General features: G+C 35.7%; 1 long non-coding RNA gene across 3 annotated transcripts; it reads right to left on the reverse strand.

Annotated features, from left to right (window-relative positions):
- Positions 1-2,311: 2,311 nt before the first annotated feature.
- LOC101721375 (uncharacterized) lies at positions 2,312-18,421 on the reverse strand. 3 transcript variants are annotated; one of them, XR_015453447.1, is made up of 4 exons: positions 18,270-18,419; positions 14,551-14,782; positions 14,107-14,246; positions 2,312-6,261 (listed from the first exon to the last, which is right to left on the reverse strand). It is a non-coding gene; the product is annotated as an uncharacterized LOC101721375 (long non-coding RNA). The 3 variants fall into 3 exon arrangements; XR_001183988.3 differs by having other exon boundaries at positions 2,314-6,261; positions 14,107-14,782; positions 18,270-18,420; XR_015453446.1 differs by lacking the exon at positions 2,312-6,261 and adding an exon at positions 6,732-9,219 and having other exon boundaries at positions 14,107-14,782; positions 18,270-18,421.
- Between the last annotated feature and the right edge of the window lie 388 nt (positions 18,422-18,809).

Consider the following 18,809-nt stretch of genomic DNA (forward strand, 5'->3'; position numbering starts at 1 on the left):
TTTCCTTTCCTTTCCTTTCCTTTCCTTTCTTTCCTTTCCTTTTCCCTTTCCATTTCTTTTCCTTTCTTTTCTTTTTCTTTCATTTTTCTTTATTTTTGGTGCTGTAAATAAGACCCAGGGACTTGTGTGGCCAAGCAAGTGCTCCACCATTGAACTACATACCCACCCCCTAAATACTCATTTCTTACATGCTGTTTTTATTATAACATTTTGGCTAAAGTCTTCTCAGGAGGTAAGCCAGATTCAATGTGACAAACACACTTGAATTGTCCTGTTTCTGGAACCATCGTGCTTTCACTGGAAAGATCTCTAGTTCAATGTTCAATGTTTATTATAGAGAAGGAAACAGGGACCATGGAATGAAATTAATTGCTCAGAATCGTACAGTCAGTGAAGGTCACCAACCAGAGCTGTTGAACTTTCCCATGAGCCACACTGCCTGTGACCTTCCACACATGTCTCTGCCATGTTGGCGGAGCTTTCAGACCAATAGCTTACCTGCTGTTCAAAAAAACGGCTGGTTAAACTGAAACTCTACAGCAAGCTCAATTTGCCAATAGTCTTGAAATCCTGAACTAAAGGAGCCCTATTAAGTAGGTTTAAACTCCCTCCATTAATCAATTTGAAGTTTTTTCATTAGGTCCACTACTGAACTTTCTTTATTAGAAAACCTAATATGAATTTTACTGCTATGTGAGAACATAATTTTATTTTACCATCAGAGAAAACAAAATCAAATTGGGGAATGAGTGACTTACAGTCCTTCCTACCTCATTGTTGCTGTTTATTAAGGTGCCAATACAAAGATTTCATTCTTTGAGGTCTGATTCTTAATCTTTCCCTGAAAGTATTATTTCCCTTACATACTGGATCTGACATGAAAATAATGTATCTACCACACTTTTTGGCTTCCTAACAGTTCCTGAGAAATTACTTTCTTTGGCTGAAGGTTGTGGAAAGACAAAGCAGGAGGGGTTTTAGGGACATTTAGAAAATGTATTTTAGATTGTCAATTCAGATTGCTAGGCTAGGTTTATACATGTATAAAGAAATGAGAAATGGGTCAGCTATTCAAATTTTTAAAATGTAACCCTACTTTAATTATGTTACTATTTTAACCCAAGTTAGTTCAACCTGATGTAAAGACAGTAACTCCAACTTCTAGTAGAATCAGGAAGTTGATGCATGAGGTTCCATTTATATACACAGAGCTTTGAAGCCAGAACCACTAAAGGAGTAGGAAGAACCTGACAGGAAAGTCAGTCCATTTCTGGCCTAATTCTCCCTTCTATTTGGGTCTCATATGTAATGGATGTGATCCTCAATAGAGGAGAATTATCAAAATTTCCCCTTTCTCTGGCACCTAAGATTCTCATTTGGTTTCCTTTGCACTTGATCCGAGTCCAGTCACTTCACATCAATGGTTTAGAAAATTAGGCTTATTTCTTTTGGATTTAGTTGTTCCCCTCTGCACTGATATATGTTATGCTATGTTTCACTTTACAATTAATGTTCCAACAAAATATTTTTAAATAGCTCTGACTGTATTCGTGTTTCTCTTTGGAAAAGTAAAATACTCAAATCGTATTGGTGAAAATCATTGAGGAGGGATAAAACTTGATTTCAAATTTTGGAAGATAAATTGAATCATCAAATTAGCTTGGTCAATGAAAAAAATCTTTGGCTAGAAAAGTATGCTCTCTTCTGATCTGGAGCAGCTGAGCAAGTTTTTAAATCAAATGGGAACACAACAGATGGGAGTGACTTCCAAGTGTGTCCAGAGAAGAAGCAGATTTGTTTTACATAACTAGTCTGCAAGGAGAACCTCCAAGAGCAGACATGATCATCTCCAGAGACTTTGAAGTTACTCCTAGCCAAATGGAACACAAGGCGTTCTTATTTGGGGAGTACACTTAAACATCTTCTAATGGAATAAACAGAAAGGGAACATTTTAGGTTTTTTTACCAAAGAAAAATAAGTAAACATGACAGTACCTAACAGAGGTGTAATCTGAGCTGATACATCCAATCTAATGTGTTCCATTAGACTGTAACTTTGAAAGCAGCAGAAACCCTTGCAAAATGCCAAACACAGGTAATGAGGGTCAAATCCAAATTAAATAGCAAGTCTGGTCAAACAAACACAAGTGCTGAAAAAAAAAAAGTGTAGTGAATGGAAAGTACATCTGTATATCCTTGACAGAGTTAGAATAGTGTACTAAAATTAGGACTGAATTAAACCAAGCCAAACACTTTATAAGATTTTTGACATCATATATATTTATATATTTTTGCAGTATAAATACTGTTGTAAAAATTGTACAAACTATTCCCTTACTTTTGCACAATTACATCAGATTTATAGAAATAAAAGCTATTCTAAAACTGGAAAGTGAAACAACTGGTATTGAAAAATATCCTAGAAATTAGAATTTTTAAACTAAAAATTAGTACTATCCAAAAATAAGGCAACTGTTACTGGAAAGTCTTTTTAGAGAGTTAGAAAAAGCTCACTTTGATGCCAATTCTGCTGCATCAGTCATTTTGCAATGTTTGTCTCATCCCTTAACACTTTTAGGTCCAAGTTTCCTTATCTGAGGAATGAGGGTATTTGAACCAGTGCTTTCTCTCTCATATTCTCTGATATTTGAAATGTTAAATCAGGGTCAAATTTAAAAATCTGACTGTTGTGCCTTAGATCTAAAATGTCCCCAGAAAGTCTCACTCTCAGAGGTGGGGCCTGCTCATGAAGAGTAAGCTGCTAGGGGTATGACTTGGGAAGGGACGTTCTTATCCCTTGCTCTCGGTTTCTCTTTCTGCTTCTTGGCTGCCATGCAGTGGGCAGCTTTCCTCTCACATCCCATTTCTGCCTTGGAGCCAGGAACCATGGACTGAATCCCCTGAAGCTGTGAGACAAAATAAACCTTTCCTTCTTGAACCACTCACCAGTCCAATTGCTTAAAGACAGGATGCCCCAAAATTGCAAAATTTTTCATTAATTTGTATAAGATAGGAAATACAAAAATGATAATTTTATCAAATTTATTCAATAATTTTTTGTGTGTATGGCATATCTTAAATCATTCAATACATGATGCAACATTACGATCTGGACAGTAGTGTCTAGTCTCTTTCTGAATTCCTTTTCCGTTAATTACTGTCTTTCTTTGAACCACACACTTTAATTCATGTTGACCTTTCTGTTTTTGTGTATGTGATACAGTTTCAATAAAATATCTACCCACTAAATGTTATGGTGAAGACCTTGATGCTGGATGTTCTGGTTGGTGTTTCACTATTCCTTATTTTCCAATTATTTGGTCTATTAGACCCAATCTTAATTGTAAATGACTCTTTGAATCTCCTTATTTTGAATAAATAACAAATGTGTTCTATATTGTTTGGTCCAGAAGGTGCATAAATATTTCAGAGTAACATTTTTCCTTGCTTTTTGATTACAGGATAGCTTATTAGATGTTGGTCAACTCTATCAACACCATGCATAGAATTATTATAATCACTGACCACTAGTGGAATTTTTTCAGTTTTGTTTCTTCTTTCAAGTCCTATCATTTCGGTATTATGAATAGTTTTTTCATCTTTCCGTTTCATAACACAGACTTTTTCCTCTGTGATATGCTAATATTTCCCCCTTTTTCAGGTTTTCTTTTGCAGACCTTTTGGCGCTTCCTTCCTATTCAGTCTCAGTGTCCCAAACTTGTCCATTTTGTACTGTAAAAGAACATCACTGAGTTCTGGAGAAGTATAAAAATTACATCTAATATATTTACAATGAGACTTCATATATGGTAGCACAGAATTATAGGTTGTTTTCCATACATAAAATAAACATGAATTAGTAAAAGAAAATAACCAGAACTTATTATTAGATTGTACTAGAAACAAACATCAAAGGTAAATACAACATTCTAAATAAAAAAGTATGCAAAAGTAGTCGATACAAAATAAATAAACAGATGTACAAGTGTTATACAAACAAGAATTGGCTGGTTGAAATGACACCTGCCTGAGTGAGGCTCGGGGTAGTCAGTATACAAACAAATGCACTGCTGGAGTGATAATGGGGTAAAATGTTGGAGGTTTAGTTCAGGGTTGGGTATTTTGTCCCAGAAGGAAAGCTACTAATATATTGATATAGAAACTTACTATGAAAATAGGGCAGAGAAGTTGGCCTAAATTATTCAGAAATTTGTGTTAATATTACACATTGTTTTGTTCAAGTATAAACTGAAAATCCATGCAGAAATAGAAATTATTAGAAATAATACAAAAAATTAAATTCATATTTGAAGTAATTTTGCAATGTATTGCTACAAATGGACTCTAAGTTTCACAAATTTTCCATATATTTACAAATAATAGATGGTAAACATATTCCTTCAAACACAATAAAAAGGAATCAAAATAACACCTAAAAGTAGACATAATCGAAAGGTAAGTGGGTAATGCTGTCATTTCTGCAGTGTCTCAGTCTTATAGTAAAAGTTGTAAATAATGATTTTTCAAAGCTATGTGCTATGATAAAATATCCGTGAAAATCCAATGAAGGGAGGAAAGATTTATTTGGTCTCATAGTTTCAGAGGCTTTAGTTCATAGTTGCCTGGCTCCATTGCTTCTGGACCCATGGATGAGGCAGAACATCATGGCAGGGAGCAAGTGGGAGAACAAAGATGCTTACCTCACAGCACAGAGGAGGGAAAAATGGACAGAAAGAAGTAGGGAGAAATGAGGGTAAGATGTAGTCTGCAAGGGCAAGTTTGCATGATTCATCCCTTCAACATGGCCATAAGTCCTCAGTTTCTATCATTTTCCAATGATGGCATCAAATTATGAAGAAGTTATAGTGCTCATGATTCAATCACCTTCTAAAAGCACCCCCCCGCCCCCCGAATATTGCTGCTTTAATGATAGGGACTTCATGAGAGTTTTGGATAACATTTTAGACCCAAACCATAGCACATACATCAAAAGCACATTTGTAAGGTGGATAAATGAAAAGGCAAGCATGGGATTTTTGAAAGTATAGTTGGAATGAATAATTATTCATGTCTCTGGCGCTGAATTAAAGTACTTCATGTTACCTTAATCCTTAAAATTTAATATTTTCTTTATTTGTGCATGGTAGAAAACATTGATATAAGGAAATTTTCCACATGAAGACTTTTATTTTTTGTGTTAGTGAATAGAACTATAAATCGTGAGTGTGGTAGCTGTTTCACTAGCCTTTTGTTTCTCTCTGAAACTCAGCAAATAGTTTAACATTAGATGCTTACTTACACATTTTTGTTAAACATATGACAAAACAACCTGGCACAGTTTCTGTCCAGGAGAAACATGTTTTCCCTCCTCCTGAGTTTTTTTTTTTTCCATGGGAGGGAGATCCATGGCTACAATATCCTATCCTGGATTTTCTCTATTCTTGGTGGGATGATTTAACTGACTGGTTAGTTTAGAGAGATTTACACTTTTGCTCTTCATTTTCTCTTAAAATCTAAATTTGGACACAGAAAGAATTCATCTCTGTTCTTTCAAGCTTCAAGTTTTATAGGGGCTGCCTGTACCTGAAATGGATAAGACTGCTTAATACTTGGATTCCATGTTAGGTGCCCATATTCCTCCACATTTAAGCTGTATCATTTAACTTAAACACTATCCATAATTGAGTCATAGTCAGGTCCTCTTTTACCTTTCTCTTCTGTTTATTTCTTAATTTGTTAAGAATGCAATTCCAGATGGTGATAGTTTTAAAAATAGTATTCCTTTAAAAATTCCTTGAAGTGTAATCATAGTCCTTTATGAATAATAGGAAAACTAGGAGTGATGAAAATGTCTTATTAGACTTCTATTGTATCATCTTTATTGCCCTACTGTGAACACACAATTATCTTCTAAGACATAAGGACAAAGAAAGGACATTTACTTCCCAATAAAATGCAATTTAACACGTATGAACTAGGGAATAAGGACATGACTCTAAATCCTGACTCTTGCTATTGACTAACTATAGTATCAGAGATTTCTTTCCATCTGAACTTCCGTGTTTTTCAATAGCAAAATAGTATGTTATTAAAAGGGTGTATTTAATGAAATCAGGGATGATTGTCTGTCTGGTATCCACCAAGATAGGGGGAATTCAATGAGCAGAACCTGGAGAGCAGGTGTTCCCACATTCCACACACCACAGCACTCTCAGCTCCACCTACATAGGCCACCTGTGCACCTGTAACAGGGTTCCATGGCTGTAAAGAAAGAACATTCCTTTTCATCAAACAAATTTCACAGAATTTGTTTATAAACAGTTTGGTCATATTTAGGCAATAATTTCTAATGCAAACATTCTTGGGAGTGGTTTACAATAGGACAAGTATAAAAATACAGATTTTTCTCTTTTTAAGTCATGATTAAATTTAAAAGTTTTTAAATTAGTAAAATTTTAACGATTTGATAATGCATATTGATTATATGGACCATAACATATTTTGATCCTTTCCATTTCCTCTATTACCCTTTCTTACCCTGCCTTTCTCCCTGATCCTATTTCTCTTGTCTAACAGTCTTCCTTCCACTTTCATATCATCTTTTCCCCCTAGGTTCCACATATGAGAGAAAATATGCAATAATTATCCTTCTGAGTCTGATTTATTTCACTTAACATGATTATCTCTAATTCCATCCATTTACTTGCCAATGACCTGATTTTGTTCTTTACAGTTGAATAACTGGTACATGTACACCACAGTTTTTCTATCCAGTCATCTGTTGACAGGCACCTAGACTGATTCCATAACTTGGCTATTATGAATTATGCTGTAATAAATGAGATATCAGGTATCTCTATAATGCACTGACTTTAATTACTTCAGGAATATAGTAAGGAGTGGTACAGCTTAGCTGGCTCATATGGTAGTCCTATTTTTATTTTTTTGAGGAATCTCTAAAATGATTTCTATAGTGACTACACTTATTTACTTTGCCACCAACACTGTACAAGGGCTCCTTACCTCACCTTCCCACATCCTCACCAGCATTTGTTGTAAAAATAAAGATATTTACAAGAAGGGTGTATGTACAGAAAATAAAGATTTTTTCTATGTAAAAGAGTTATATATTTTGTTATGAAATTAACAAACAAACAAAAAAGTTATTTCCAAACAATTCTTGCAGAATAAAATTGAATGGAATAATGCCTTCAAATGCATATTTCTTTGATATATAAAGATCCTTTATAATTAATGTTCTATCACTAATCTTTTTCCTTAAAGCATATGAAATGATTTTATGTCAGCCACCCTGAAAGGACTCCCAAATTTATCTAATGCAATTCAAAAAAATAATCTGTAGCCCTTTGACTCTAAGGAAAGCTAGTTCCTTGTGAAAGTCTTGATCTTTTTGGTCCTCTTATACACAGAGATTCTCAGTTTTGTTGTGCATCAGAAATACTTAGAGGGGAAAGGAAAGAAGGGAAAGGAAAAATTATGAGAAAAGAAAAAAATGGAAATAGTATCTATGTAAATAGGGAAGGGCGGAAGGGGTGAAGGGCGCATAGGTAATGGGGAAAAAATAAGAATCAAGATGCATCATGTACAGGTACAAACACTCAGTGATAAATGTAAATGTATTGTATACCTAAAATGTACCAATAAAAGAACTTAAGAATAAAAAATAAATTCAAAAAAGGAAATACTTAGAGATATTTCTTCAAAATGTGCACACCTGAGATTTCAATTTTCACATTGTGAGGTGGGCCCGCCATATGGGGAGTTTTAGAAATTTTCTACAGGTAACTATTGAATACTAAAGGTTAAGAAATACTACTCCAAGTTACTGAGCTCCTATCACGTGGAATCAAGTGAGCCAAGGGGAGTCCCATAGTGTTCACAGAGTATCATTCTGAACTCTTGTCCAGAACTAGTCTGGTATGTATATCCCAACATCACTGCCATCTTCACAAATTCAAGGGTATATCATTTAGCTCCCAAGAATCTAGAACATTTTGTTCTTGTGTGTGAAGAATAATATAACTGTAGTTTTACCTGATTTATTTATTTCACTGTTCATTACCACTGTTACCTCTTTTTTAACATTTGTCAGCAAAATGTTAAAGGGAAACTCAAGAATTCCATCCATTCTCTTTGACTAGTTACCAATGATACTCTATTCTTTCAATCACAGGCAAGACTTAGTCTCTCTTATTCCCACTTAACCTATTTGTCATCAGGATAAAAATTGTTTTGAGTAGTGGAGGCTCCTCTGAAATCCATCTCCAGATATTAGTCACATCCAATAGAATGTGAAGTGAAAAAACAAGTGATGAAACAACACATTTAGTGAGGTTGGGAGGACTAGATGCTGACTGGCAGTTTGGGGTTAAGGGGAAACAAAGATTTACTTTTCAGGGTAGGATGTGGTTGTCCCTTCTGCTGTGGAATGTATCCTGAAAAGACACCCTTCTAGTCTGTGGTTTCTTCAGGGAGGTATGGTGAAATGAGCAAGATTGTTCTCTGTTGTGGTTTTAAAAGAACAACTGGGTCAGGTTACTGTGTTTAAAAAGCATATTTGTTGATCTAAATACCAGTGTCTTTCTCTAACCACACCAATACTTTAGATTGGTAATTTATTTAATTTCTAATTTATACTCATGTTCTGGCATTAAGAAGACTATGCCTAAGGAGAAGAAGAAAATTACCAGAGCATCTATCTAATATACTTCCAAAACCTTTTGGCGACAAAGGACTGCAACTTGTTTAACCCATGACTTTACAGAAACCACAAAGCTTGAAAATACTAATTTTTTCATTAAAGTGCCAACTCAAGAATTTAAAGTAGTGGTTTTTATATACTATTAAAAGTTCTATAATAAGCAACTTTTGGAATCAAGATAAAAGCTAATTATGGAACTTCTTTGCTATTGCTGTTTCTGTTTGTATTTTCAAAACCACAGAAGTAAAGAACATAGGCTTTCCTAACATATCAGCATCTTCCTGATTTCTGAGTTCCTTGAAGCTGCCCTTGCATCTTTCCCTTGAAAATGTGTTGTGGTTGAATATTCCTAGTTCAATGACGATTTCTCAAGTGTATTATTTTTTCCTTAAAATTCTGAATTGCAAGAATCTTCTACTCAGAGTAGACAAAAGATCAATGTTGCAAAATACAAAAGGAGCATATTCTCCAGTCTGTTTTGATTGTTTCATCTGTAGCTGTAAAATACAGAAGAAACTTAGTCAAGAATATAAAATATCTATGTAGTGTTCATTTTTACTACAAAAATAAAATGTAATTTTTCATTTAATGTTTTTACAAAAAGAAAATTTTGAAAGTAAAAGAAATTATCCAAAGCAGGATCCTCAAGATACTGTGAGCTCTAGCTGCATTAGATGCTTTGGTTTCATTCTTGGAACACTTTGTAGCCAGTTTCCACATGGCAATTGACGGTCCACATGGAGAGCTGACTGATGATGAAAGTCATTCTCAACAGTGCCTGGCATCATAAGACACACGCAATTGACCCCGAATTAATCAGTACCCACCTACTCCACAGTGCTCAGTCTTGGCTGTGTGATAGATCACCTGGGGAGCTTTTAAAACTCGCTATGTCAGGTAATTAAATCAGACCAATTAAATTATAGTCTCTGGGGGTGTGGCCCAGTCATCAGCAGTTTTTAAACTTTCCCAGGTGATCAAAATGGGCAGCAGAAGCTGTAAAACCACCAGTCCCTGTGTAGAGTACATCTATGAGACTCCAGTTACTTTGGCATTTTTGATCTTCACTTTACCAAATGTAAGGTAAGAGGCTGCCTTGGACTCCCAGAAAATCCACCATTAAAAAAACAACAACAACTTCTTGAATCATACAAACAGCCAAATAGAAGGTAAATAAGGGATAAAGCATACACATCCATTAAAGATTTGTAAATTCATAATTCTGTCTCATAAGCAACTGATATACAGTTTTTTAAAAGGAAAATCTGTGTGTACTTGCTATAAACTGTAGCAATGTATATATGGAACTTAATTCCAATGCGTTTAGAATTGAAGGAAAAAATATATTTTTACATGCTTTTGTGGGAGTGAAAATGCTAATACTGTTATTGAAATTGCTCATATTTAATAAGTCACACCAATGAGCCAAGATTGTTCTAAATACTCCATACATTGCATACATATAAACTCAGGTGATCCTTACTACAACTGAGTTAGGTAAATACTATGATAATTCCATGTTCAGCAAGGAGACAAAGGACCAGAGACACTGTGTCACATTCCCAAGGTCATGCATCTAACAAGGTGATGGATCAGGGATGCGACCACTGGCAGTTTAAATCCAGAGTCTGCATCTCTAGGTACTCACAGAACAGGAGAGAAATGTGATACCATGTCATAGCCTTACTAAGTAGGCCCCAAGTCAGCAAAATTCCTTTTTCAGAAATGTGCTTTAAGAAATATATATACCAGATACATAAATATGTCTCTTACAAATAGGATATGGAGAAAGAAGGGAAACATGTTGAATGTCCACAAATAGGGGCTTAGTTAAGTTAACTATATTACATCCATGGAATATGACAGTTTTGCCATTAGAAACCATTCTGTTACATGGTTTTTCACATTTACACTTATGGTCTGTCGTTTTGCCTGTGTGTGTCTTTGTTATTTTATCATAGAGTAGTATAATTTATCAACTTGGCTCATTGTGTTAGTCAGCTTTTAGCTACTGTACAGAAATATCCAAGTTAAATTAAGGAGGAAAAATTTATTTTAGCTCCCAGGTTCAGAGGTTTGGAAGATGTGGTAAGGTAGCTCCATTGCTTTTAGTTCTATAGTGAGGCAGATTCCATGATGGAAGCACATAGTGGAGGGCTGTTGCTTATTTCACGGCAGCCAGGATGCAGAGAGAGAGATGAACTTGAGACTATGGTGGCAGGCTTCCTCCTTGTACTTATTTCTATCCAGGCCCCCAGACTATTCAGTAGTGTTACCCACATTCAGGTAGGGGATCCGCCATCATTCTGTTGTCCCCAGTGCCAGTTATGTCTGGACACATTCTCAGAAGCACATCCAGAAATGTGCTTTACTAATTTCCTGGACTTCCCAATCCAATTAAGTTGACAAGTAAGCTTAACCATCTCAGCCACCTGCCCACTGCAAGAGCTAAAGGGATCAATAACTTCACATACCTATCACCAAAGACCATTTAGAAAGTTCTCAAGCACAGTATAGGAATATATTTTATCATAAGAAAGTGATAATGAGGCATCATAGTCTATTCCAGGCTCATAATTTCATAAGTACCTATTGATACAGGGGGTCATAGTAGCTGTTAAATTATTAAAGGACATCTATCCACATGCATCAGTAAAAACTCACTGCACCAAGAACTCTATAAGCATCACCACCATGCACGTGGAGCTTCTCCAAAATCTGGCAACTTTGAACCACCTCAAGTTAAGGGAACTGTATGGTAAGGCACAGAAGGCTGGTTTGGTGAGAAGTTATGGTTTTTCAAGATGCTTCTCCACAATAGAAAGCATTTGTTCTAATTGACTTGTTTTGAGCTTTGCAGATTGTTAAATTATATATATGATAATTTGTATATAATTATATAAAGTATATATTATATAGTAATTTGTATATGGAGAGAGAAGAGTTGAAAAGTTTCTAGAAGGATACATACAGCAAGTGTTAATGTTTATTCTATATTCTTCTGCTTTCATCAAGTTTATGATTATAAACAGCAAAAACAAAGATCAATAAATATTTTTAAATGTAAAATTATAATTAAAATTGAATCTGAATTCTTAATTGCTAGTATTTGTTTACAAAAATGTCTTTGGCTTTCTAAACAAGAGAGTTCTTAAACTGGTGGATGAAAGTTTTTACTGATTGGGACTAAAGGAATATTGTTTATCACTCTGACATCCTAAATATAAGAGAGTCCTATCCTCATTTTATTTTCTAGATATTACAAGAATTCATCATATTCATGTCAATCTTAAAGAAGGGAAGAGGCTCCCAGTAATAACTAAGATGGAGTTTCAGAGTCAGATTATTTTGATTTAAAATCAATAAAGAAATATGGCACATCTTCCACCTGTAATTTGTAGACCAAGGTCTCGTACAAGTACATAGTTAGGTAAAGCTCTCATAGTTAACTGAAGGGCTCTCACACTTTCTGGTGGTACTGGTGCTTCTGAGAACCAGTCAGTGTCATTATAGCCAGAGCAGACAACTGCCCACCTGAGTGATAAGAGTTCAAGGGCTCTCACAGTGGCCGCAATGCGCCACGACCTCCTTCTCTGCCTGGTGTAAGGAAACACTGCCAACTCCGTGTCCATCAAATTCCATGTTATGACTTTTAATATGGCTGCAAAGCAAACCTATATTATTGTTATCTATCCTTAACTCTAATTCAGAAAGAAAAATAATTCTGCCTTTCCTGCTCTGCTAAAGAACATGTCCAGACTAAAACATTAACTTACTTTCCAGAGGCCCAGCAGCAGTGCCTTAGGCAGAATGCTGGATTAGTCAGACTCTGTTTTCTTTGTCCTTGATACTTCCTTAAGTGCCTCTCTTGACCCATGTATCCCTATCCCTCAGGAACCTTGATGCCCCTCTTGGCTGCCTTTTCTGGCAACAGCTCATCCAGGACTCTAAATTTTCTTTGCTTCTCACTTCATAGAATAACTAACTTTGCAGAGTCAAAATCATTTAGGATCCTGTCTTAGGAAAAAGGGTAAATGAGAATTAAAATGCAAGACAGTCTTTCAATCAAGAATCTTAAATTTCCAAATGCTGGAAATACAACTAAAAGTACTTAAAAAAATGCAAGGAATTGATTGATTAAATATTAAAAGAAGAGAGAGACAAAGTCAAGCACACAAAAAAACCTAGAGAGAACAATTATATCCAGAATATAATAGGAACTCAAGAAGTTCAATAGCAAAATACAAATAACCCAATTAAAAATAGTTGATAGATCTAAAAAGAAATTTCCATAAGTAGAAATACAAATTGCCAACAAGTATATGAAAAAAATGCTCAACTTACTAATCATCAGGAAATGTAAATCAAAATCAGCATGAGATAGTATCACCTTACTCCAGTAATAATGGCTATTACAAAAACCACACAAAAAATAACAAGCACTGGTAAAGATGTAGAGAAAAAGGAACTTTTGCCCACTGTTGGTAGAGGTATAAATTAGGGCAACCAGTATGTAAATCAGGACAGAGGTTTCTCAAAACATTAAACATGAAACTACTTTATGATCCAGCAATTCTACTACTGGGTATACATCAAAAGGAAATGAAATCAACATGTCAGAGGGATATATCACATGTTTTTTTTGCAGCAATATTCACAGTAGCCAAGAGATGGAGACTTAAATATCCAGCAACTGATGAATGGATAAAGAAAATCTGTTATATATACACAACAATGCACCAGTCAGCCAGAAAAATGGATGAAACCCTGTCATTTGCAAAAACATGAATGTAATTCCAGGTGATTTTGTTAAGTAAAATAAGACAGGCACAGAAACGACAAACATTGCACTATCTTACAAAAACGTGGAATCTGCAAAAATTGAACTCATAAAAGTGTAGAGTAAAATGGTGGTTACGAGAGGCTGGGGAGAGGAGTGGGGAAGGAGGAATGGGAAGAGATTGATCAATAAGTATAAACTTACAGATAGGAGTACTTCTGTCTTACTCCTGTCTACCTGTATCTGCTATAGTTATTTTTAAATTAAAATTATCTGATGTTGAAACTCCATCTTGGTTATTACTAGAGATCTCTTCCCTTCTTTTGGTTCATTGTGAATGCTAGATATTTTTGTGATATCTGAAAGATGAGGGAAAGACAATTTAGAGTGTCATGGTGATAGCTGGTATCTTTTTTTTTTTTCCTGTTGTTGTTTTTCCATCCTGTGGACTGAGCCCAGGAACACTGCACTGAGCCATATCACAGATCTTCTTTATTTTTTATTTTGAGGCAAATTCTCACTAAGTTGCTAACATGCCCAGGCTGGACTTCAGCTTGTAATCCTCATGCCTCAGCCTTCCAGAGGAAGAGATTTTAATACTTACCAGTAAGACTTTTCAGCTGGTTTTAGATCTTTCTTTGTGTGGTGATACACAGTGCTAGAGTTCATCCTCTGGCAGTTCTTCCTTCTTCGGTGTACTGTGTAGACATTCCTCTAAAATCTTTGAGCTCTCTGGAAGTATTCCTTGGGTTGAAGCAGAGGTCACTACTGCTTAGCAGATCTAGTGATTCCTATGCCTTTCTACAGGAAGATCATTTCTCCTTAGCTGCTCTTACTACTCCCAAATTTCTTGTCACTGGCTGCCTAGCAATGCATTCTAAGAGCTCACTCTGGCTTTTCGAACCCCAGTCTTAGAAAAGGAGCATCCTTAATCACCTTCTGCTTTCTAACAAGAATCCAAACCTTCCCTGTGACAAGAGGAGGCAATTAAAACCAAAAATATGCAAAAAGAGAGAAATTTTCATTGCAACAAATACCCTTCACATACTTTTAATTGTGAGCGGCTTTTGAAAAACATTGAGGAGAAAACTGGTCCCATCACTCCTGCTCTTATATCTTGTATTATTTTTTAAATTACTATAATGAAATATCCCAGGCTGGGTAATTTTATAAATAACAGAGCTGTGTTTGTCTCACAGTCCTGGAGATTTAAGGACATTTTCTGGCTCTGGTGAGGACCTCATGGAGGAGGTCAGCTTTCCATTGTTGTAACTCAGTACCTGTGATAGGAAACATAAAAGGAAAAAAAATATTTGTTTTGAGTCATGATTTCAAAAGTTTCAGTCCATAGTCATTTGGCCCTGTTGCCTCTAGACTGGTGGCAAAACAGTATATCATGGGAGTTGGTGCATGGCAGAGGAAACTGCTCTCCTGAGGGTAGTCAAGAAGCCTCCCAAAGGGAGGAAAAAGCTAAGTTTCTGGTATGTGTCCTTCAACAGCATTCTCTGAGACCTGACTTCCTTCCATTAGCACCCACATCTTAAAGGTCCCATCTGTTCCCAATACCAAGGCAGACTGGCATCCCAAGCCTTCATCCTATGGCTTTAGGAAGACATTTATGATCCAAACCATAACAGCATACAATGGCAGGTGTGCATGACAGTGATCATGTTGCTCTACAGGAACCTAGAGAGAATCAAGGGTCAGTCTCAGGGTTTTACAGTTTGTTCTTGTGAGAACTAACTAGAAGTTGCATAAAAATTACTTAAATCCTTTCTAAGGGCAATGCTTCCTGTTCTTAAGGACCTCCCATCGGGCTCCATCTCTTAAGATCCTGCTGCTCTGACATACTACACAGAGGACCAAGCTTCCAATACATGAACACTTAATGGACAAACCACATCTAATCAATAGCATTGTTCCAATTCCCATCCAAACTCAGTTTCCTTTCTTCTCTATTGTGATTGTCAAGACTTCACCTGAAGCTGAATCTCACGGTTAATTTGGAATAGTACTGAAATTGTTCTTTTTCTTTTTCTTATAATATTTGCTATTGAGCACAAACAATCAGGTATTGCACCTATGTAGTAATGATATCCAAATAAAAATACTTCACCAATTAGATAGTTTTGTATTAAGTAATTATAAAAAAATCTCCAAAAATTTGTTTATTAAATTCTATTCTTTTAGTGCTCACTTTTTTTAGAACATGTGCTTTATGATTCAGTTTCTCTTGTTTGTTTCATGTAGATATAATTTTGCATAACACTCTATGTTATATACAAGGCTTTGAGGAAGAGTGGAAGTCAGATATACTTAGGGAATTTAAGTTCGAATTTGCCTCTGGGGAAAGACTGGAAGAGTAAAACAGAAGGAAATAGGATCACTGCAGTGTATACTGTAGTGATATATATATATATATATATATATAATATATATATATAGTGATGATATACATATATATATATAGAGAGAGAGAGAGAACATATATAGTCATGAGCCTATAATTATACTCATTTTTGGATTTTTTCCTAACATTAAAAATTGCATACTTTCTCAATATTTACATTTGAATGGATGGATCCAATGAATGGGGTCCAAAAATATATTTGAGCAAGGAAAGTGTTATTACAACACCTTGCTAACTTAAAAATTGTTTGTCAGACAACAGAGCTCTATGGAGCACAGCTAAGAGCTGAGAAGAAAACAAAACAGATGTCTCAGAACATTTGGACAGTGGGAGCTTTATTTAGAGCAATGCCATTTTTGTTGTTTACCCTTATGTTACATACAGTTCTAATCAGTCAGGTTTTTTTGGTTTCTGTAATGAAAGGCCTTGAATTCTGAAGCCAGGAGGGCTTGGAGTCAAGTGAATTAACTCTTCTGAGGCCAGTTTCCTTAATCTCTATAGTAAAAATAGCTATATTCAACCACATAATTATGAGTTTAAAAAGCTAACATATGAAAACTATCTTATGGAACTTGATACATAGAAAGTATTTTTCAATAGAAATTGTGTTTTCTCTTTTTTTCCCTAGTCCAGGGAAGATTTGAAGGAGAAGAAAAGAGGTTTCAAAGAGGAATAGACCAGTAGCCTCAGTAAATAACAGCCCCAGCTTGACTGGGAGAGATATCAAAGCAAAGTAATTTAAAAATACAATAATCATCATGAGCTTCTGAGGTCATCACTGGGTCCCAAGAACCAAAAACTGGTAAATCTGTACTCAGAATATCTCTCAGATGTTGGTTTGACATGGCCAGAGACTTCAGAACTATTTCAGAAAGAGGCCATGATATGTATGCGGGCCATATAAGGTCTCTGCCTCAGTCTTCCTATGTATGAATACACGTTTCTTTCTTTTTATTTATTTTTTGCCTCAATTTACAATTTCAACATCTCTTTTTTTTGTTGTTGTTTTGTTTTTGTTTTTTGAGACAAGGTCTCACTGTGTAGTTCAGGTTGGCCTTGAACTCACTAAACTCACTATATATCCCAGGCCGCCCTTTAACTCCCAGCAATTCTTTTGCCTCAACACCACCCCCTCCCTCCCTGTTCTGGGATTACAAGCCTGACTGGGCGTGGCCCACAGGCCTTAGCTTGCCAGCAGCAACCACGGGTGTATCACAGATGCATCGTACAAGATCAAGCACTTCTTAACATGTGTTAATGAGTTAAGGCATGTCAGCTGTATGTGGCTACACTTAAGTCATCACACTAGAATTAAAACTACTCTTCTTTTAAGAATTCTGTTGGGATTTATCCATGTAGACTTATCTCTATTTATAAACTAGAATTTTAACCAGCTACAAAGATAAATATCGACACACTCAAATACATGCCTGATAGAACAGTATAAGTATACTACATAATGAGAGGTAGTATTTATTATGAAGTTATTATGTGTCAGGCACTGTGTATATATACTTTCAATAGATTAAATTATGGTCCCTTAACTGTATAGGTTACAGCCCTAACCCCCAACAATATTGTATTTGGATGCTGGGTCTTTATGGAGGTAAGGTTAAAGGAAACCATGAGAATGCAGCTTTAATCCAATAGCACCCGTGTGCTAAAATACATTGTTTAAGTCACACATTTTGTGGTATTCTATTATGAAAGCCTAACCAGACTGAAACAATGCTGTTTAATTAATTCCTAAAATATTTGTACAAGGAAGATGCTATTTTAATCTTTAAAAGGAAATGCTAGGGGCAGATAAAGGTTAAGTAACATATCCAATATTGTCTAGTAAGTGGCAGACCTAAGTGTTGTACCCAGGCAGCTGACCCAGGACTTAGGCTGTTAACCTACAGCACACAGTCTTTCAACCCAGGTGAAGAGGTTATGTTGAAGAAAGATGGCTTCTTTGTTCATTACATAGATCTTACAGGAATCACTAATGTAAAATAGCAGTTTTTCAAATGCTTCCACAGATGACCACCTGAGGGCATCTATAAATATCACCTGTACCAATTTCACTGCTTCCAAAAGGAGCGAAACAAGGCAGAGATCAAGTAGTCTAGAGCTTTGTGGGGTGGATGTTGGAATCTGTCCAAGGGAAGAAATACGAATCGTATTTTATTTCTATCCTATGCCTTACACAGAATGTATGCACTTATAAAGTACACTATGGCAACTTTTGTATAGACATTTTCATGTAAACCATTTATTTGCAAACTGTAATGTGAGCTAAAGAAAAGATTAATTTTCTAAAATAAATCAGTCTTCCAGAATTTATAGATGTAAAGGAGATAAAACAGACATACCCATGAGAGTCCGCCTTTCTTTTGACAGTCCTGTCTTACCCTCTTCTCTCTCCCCTCTGTTGTCCTGATCCCCAGGCTTCAAATCCAGCTTTGGCTAATTCTCAGTGGTGTTACAAGAGAAATGTTTGGGAACAGACTTTGAGATTAATCCTAAACTGAATTAAATTCTAACTGATTACACAGTTGAAGAGTTTTGCAATGTTGGGGAAACTGTGGATAACATGGGTAGGGAATTGCTATTAATGAGTTCCCATGTTGTCAAGGTCTGTAGTTTGATGATTACAAGTATACAGTTTGATAATTAAAAATATACCCCACACAGTCTTGAATTGGCTCATTGGAATATTCTTGATGAACAGTGCCAAAGCAAGGTGCCTCAGAAGGGCAGAAAATGGTCTCACATAGAGTATTGGTCTACATTGGACCAATGCAGGTAAAATAACATAATGGCTGTTTAACTGAATCTTTAAGGACCTATAATTTGAGGATTATAGAAATGGCCTTCTGAAATGTGTCCAAGAAGACACGTTTGATTCCTTT

Source organism: Heterocephalus glaber, unplaced genomic scaffold (genome assembly GCF_053883595.1).
Source record: "Heterocephalus glaber isolate CG9 unplaced genomic scaffold, H.glaber_assembly_v1.0 deba00001461, whole genome shotgun sequence".
Taxonomy (NCBI): domain Eukaryota; kingdom Metazoa; phylum Chordata; class Mammalia; order Rodentia; family Bathyergidae; genus Heterocephalus; species Heterocephalus glaber.